This window comes from Arachis ipaensis, chromosome B04 (assembly GCF_000816755.2).
Source record: "Arachis ipaensis cultivar K30076 chromosome B04, Araip1.1, whole genome shotgun sequence".
Lineage (NCBI taxonomy): Eukaryota > Viridiplantae > Streptophyta > Magnoliopsida > Fabales > Fabaceae > Arachis > Arachis ipaensis.
The window spans coordinates 129,784,449-129,790,217 of NC_029788.2; the positions used below are offsets into that span (position 1 = coordinate 129,784,449).

General features: G+C 36.0%; 1 pseudogene; it reads right to left on the reverse strand.

The window, feature by feature from the left end:
- LOC110271630 overlaps nt 1-465 on the reverse strand; it is a 2,381-nt pseudogene extending 1,916 nt beyond the window's left edge.

Consider the following 5,769-nt stretch of genomic DNA (forward strand, 5'->3'; position numbering starts at 1 on the left):
TTGAAAGGTTTTAAAAAAAGGAAAAATAGAATTGTTAGTATTTAATAATTAAACTGGATTTTTTTAGTATTTTAATTATTTATTAAAAAACAGAATTAATGTTATTAATTGTTAGCATATATCGTTACTAATTTTAGTTTTATCAAGAATGTGTTTAAAAAAATAATTATTACTATTAATGTTTACGGTGTATTTTTAATAAATTATCGTTTATGTTAAATATTTAATAATAAATTAAAACTGATTTTGTCGTAGTATTCTAATTATTTTAAACGAATAGAATTAATGATATTAANAACATATTTTTTAGTATTTTAATTGTTTATTATTAATTTATACTATATGTTTTTAAATAATGATTGTAAAAGATTAACCACCAGACAATAGTGATAATTATCATTAATGGTTCGTATATTTTTTAGAGTAAAAGATAAATTTGTCCCTGACCTTTTTTACCGCAGACATTTTCGTCCCCGAGGATTAAGAAATACTTAAATGTCCTTGACCCCGTTAAAAACTGGACATTTTTACCCCTCCATTTGAGTGTCTCCATTTACCTTGACGGAAAATGGTGATGTGGCTCCCGTGGCGCTGAGCTGGCCTTAACGGGCTGCCACATCAGACGGGCTTTTAAAAAGAGGACAAATTAGTCCCCAAACTCAAAAACGCTGCTGTTTCTCTCCAACCTTTCGAAACTTACCTTAACTCACATACGCAACACCCATAACACCAAAACGATCAAAGTTCCCCCTGTTTCTCCCTCCAAAAACTGCACTACGTGGAAGAGCAATCGGCGTGCAGTGGAGTTGCTGTCGGTGGTAGGAAAGAAGGTTACTGGCAAGGTCAGCACTGCCGTCTTCCTGTCAAGGTAAGATCGCCTTCCTTACCCCTGAAGTTTTTGTAGTTCATGTTTGTACTAAAGGTGAAGTTATCATGGGTGCATGTTGAGACTGTGTAACAGTGGTGTAATGAGGGAAGAAAATGTTTTTTAGAGCATAGTGTGTAGAAATAGTAGTAGGAAGCATTGTGTCAAGGTTTAGGGGATTCTGAAATAAATTTTCAATGTACCCCAGTACTGACACAAAGTTGTTTCTTGGTAAATTTCAGATGGTGGATGTTTTTGTAGTGCCAGTTTTTTACCACCGAGACAGCTTTGTGAGAGATAGTGATGGTGTCCTTGTATATCAAAATGGTAAGGAGGAGAGGTTCCCGGAGATGGACCCAGATTTTGTGAACTTCGGGGACCTTGTAACCTTATTTAAGGGTTTGGGATACCATTCATACAAGGCAGTATACTGGTATGATCGAAGAAGTGGCAATCTTGAGTCTGGTCTGAACGAGTTAACCGGGGACGCAGGGATCAATGCAATGCGAGAAAACTTACTGAAGGACCAACATTATCTTGAGTTTCACATTTAATTTGACCAGCCCGTTGATGCTCCGGAGGTAGTAGATGATGCTGGTAGGAATGGTGATGATGAAGTGGATGTGAATGTGGATGAAATTCTAGAAGAATTGAAGACATCCTCTTCATCGGATGATGGGTACGAGAGCACCGAGGATGTATTATATAAACCTCCACCAGCTGGGTTTGAGAGTGATAGAAGTGATTCTAAGAGCAATAGCGGGGCTGCTGGTGGCAAGAGAAAAAGAGAGCCCAAGAAGAAGGTGATAACCCCCAAAAAGAAAGTCATAAAGAGACAACGGATAAAGGATAATCATAAGAAGGGTAAGAAGAAGGTGCAGTATGGTGCGAGGGAGAATGCAAGTGGAGAACGGAGTGGTCAGGCTAACACAAGGGCAGCTGGTGATGGTGGAATGGACCCAGCTTCTGGGCCGAATGATGGAGGAGGTGGTGGCAATAGGCCTGAAGTGGTTTCTGATAATGTAGGCAGATGGTATGTAAGTGAAGTTCCGATAGAGTCTGAGAAAATCATGTTTGAGTATGAGTCGGAGGAATTGTACACACCTATGGAGTCAGAGGATGAAGATGAAGGCCACAAGTTTCCACAAGGGAGAAAATTGAAGAAGTCATTCTCGGTGGCTTGCAGTAAGTGTGGTGAAAAGGGCCACAACTACAAAACCTGCAAGGGAGCTCCATCAAACCCCGGTTGGAAGCCGAAAACAAAGAAGCCTAAGAAAAAAGAAGGAAGCAGCTCTCAACAACTGGTTGTGCTTCCTTTGTCACAGTCAGCTCCAACTCTAGGGGTAAGTTTGCATTCTCTATTTCTGGTTTGAATAACACACTCATGTAGAATTGCTGATTTAGAAATAACTGTGTTAGGGACTAATCTGTCTTACTGGCTTATAGGTTAGGGGTTAATGAGTATTAGTATGGATTTCCTCAAAGATCAATATGTCTTAGTATAGAAAACTTAGGGGACTAATCTGTCTTATTATCATGCTGATTGATCATGTTCATTAACTCTCCAGGATTCTTCAAGTAGCCAACCAAGCAACACAACACCCCTGCAACAACCAACTACTGTAACTATTTAATTTCTTGTCTTTGTGATCAATTTGATATATGACTTGTTTGAACCCAGTTGATGTGCTTTATTTTTTCCCCATGTTTTGGTCTGCTCCTGCGTGTAGGTTATGAGTGCAGCTGCACCAAATCCTGCAAATGTTGCACCAGCTCTATCCAGGTTTACTAGATCCACACTTGTGATACCAACTCTGGGAGCAAGAGTCACTCCATTCAGGCCACCAGCCCCAACTACAACCCCTCCAAGTAAAGATCCAGGCAAGGTTCCATCGATGGTTAACAACACTTCTCGTCCGAAAGCATCAAAATTCAGACCAAAGCAGAAGATCTTTAGGCCACCGGCACCATTGATTCAAGGACAATCTAGCACACCGCAAGTAGCACCAACTCAGGAAGTCTCCAAAACAACAACACTAACTGACCCAACATCTAAGGAATCAACATGACTGACGGCTGACGATATTATGCTTTTTTTTTTGTTTAGCTGTGACCCAATGTAACTGATAACTAGAAATTCTAGATACTATTTCCTTTTTTTGGTTTGGGTCTTTATTTTGGTTCAAACTTTATTTGTGAAGTAAGATGATGTTAATGGTAGAAAGACATACTACTTTCCTTTTATTTTGATGTTAATGGTTGAAAGTTTGATTTTCTGAAACTTTGCCAATTTTATGTTGATGTTAATGGTTGAAAGTTTGATTTTCTGTAACTTTGTCAACTTTCTTTTCATACATACATAATCACAAACATGACCCAAACTTATGTCAGATACACAAATGATTAATACATTTCATTTTTAACATTTCGCATGTCTTACATCATTTCTTATAACTAAATAATGCAAATATCAGGACAACAAACATCACACATATGCTCCACCCAATTGGATTTTTTTAAACCTCTAACGCTTCTATCCTCTTCTCCAGCAACATTATCCTCTTTGTTCCAGTGATGCTCTTCACCATGCAAAATTTGCTCATGCCCTAGGTACCTTGTAACACCAACACCAAGACTAGCTATGTGCTCGTCCAGCCACAGAAAATACTTGCAACATGGTTGTCTAACCTACACAAAATCAATCCTCAAAGCTCAGAAAATCAGAAATTGAGGATAAACCCTACCACAAACGGAGTTACACAGATTTCCTTTGCATACCTTATAAAAGGGACATCCCAGAAACAATCTCTTTGGATTTCTGGTCGTCCTCGACATGAATAGGATTGCGTTTTCTCCACAGAAGCACTTTGGTGACACGCACTCTTTTCCATCATTGCCGGTCGGAACTGGGCCTCTTCTCGAGCTTGAGGACACACCTTCGGATGCCATGGTCGGAATGCTCCCTTTCTTCCTTCTCCCGCTTCACCCTCAGAATGCATTCGAAGGATTAGGGCTCCAGGATTTCATACATTGGGGATGACTAAGAAACGGCAGCGTTTTTGAGTTTGGGGACTAATTTGTCCTCTTTTTAAAAGCCCATCCGACGTGGCAGCCCGTTAAAGCCAGCTCAGCGCCACGGGAGCCACGTCACCGTTTTCCATCAAGGCAAACGGAAACACTCAAACGGAGGGGTAAAAATGTCCAGTTTTTAACGGGGTCAGTGACATTTAAGTATTTCCTAATTTTCGGGGACGAAAATGTCCGCAGTAAAAAAGATCAGGGACGAATTTATCATCTTCAAGAAGAGGAATAACAATAACACATAAATTTTTACATAAATAAATCACACTTTTATATATATCATACAAATTTTAAGCATTATAATATATTTTTATACTAACGTAACCCTTCATTTAATACACTCAATAATCAATATACCCACAAAAAATTTCATTCAGCATATGTAACTCAAACTACTAGAGAGTTGAGAACTCTCTCAACATCTAAAAATAAAGAACCACTTCATGTTGTTCCCGTCTATTTTTTTAGAAGTGTTTTTCACGATAACACTAATATTTTTTTATAGTTAGTTTTATATATATTTTTTTATTTATGTCAGTATAAAACGTCAATAACGTTTTCATTTTTCTAGCAAAATATCACTGCAGTTTTGACCAATTTCAACTTTAAAATTTGTGTAATACGCAAAACGGCACTGCCGTTTTTAGTTTTTTAATTTTAAAAAACAAAAAAATTCCTTTAACTCAAAACAGGTTTGCCGTTTTTCTTTTAGATTATTAAAAAATTAAGATGCACAAAACGATGGTGACCTTTTATGTGTGTTCTGACCATCAAAAAATTTTCTTATAATATTAAACTCAACTATACAAAAATAACTTTGAAAAACACCTATCTCCCTACAATATTGAAAAAATTCAGCCTGTTGAGGAGTTGAAATTTGATAGAGAAGTATTTCATTTTCAAAGTAAGTAACCTGCATAATCTATGTAGGAAGGGTGTGGGGCCTCCCATATCTGAATCAAAGAGATTATGCTGGTTGGTAAGGGCTAGTAAATTAAAGGATCTTCTTTATTGCTCAACACTCAACAGGTTCAAGTTCAACACCGTAACACAGTTCTCTGCAGTGTTTATTTTCCATTAAAATCAAATCAAATCAATGGCGAATATATGGTTTGAGATATGAAAGCACGCAACATTTTTTTGTTTGATTTGAGGGTACTTTTCTTAATGGGATGAAATGAAAAAGACCTTTTATTCCTTAAAATTAGTTATAATATATTTTTATATTATTTAATTTATTTTATATTTTAATATTTATTTTATATTAATAATTAATTTTAATATACGCATAACATCGTTATTAACAAATTTATTGGAATTAGCCTACGCATAGCAGCTGCATTCGAATAATCAATCCTATGTCCCTATGCATATATAACTTGATTAAATATAAATTGGACGTACATATATATGGATAAGTAGATATTGACAAGTTAGTGTCACGAGATTATGGAAGAAGAAGAGGGGGGAGGGATTAAGTATGTTTTGTATTATTTAAGATGTTTTATGCTTTCATTTTCTTTAAAACTATGGAATCAAATTATAATTGATTGTGGGTGCTAAGAAATAATTAATTAAAACATCAACCAAAAACCGCAACCTCATATCTATTATATAATGCACCAATATAATTTATTTGGATTGATCGAGTGATTAACTTACTCGTTCCCTTAAATAAGTATTGAGAATTTAAATTTAATTTTATACATGCAGTAATTTATTAAATAACAATAGACCCTTAAATATAATTTAAATCCACAATAAATTAATTTTTAATCTATCAAATTAAAAAATATGATAATAACAAAAAAAAGAAGCAAGCA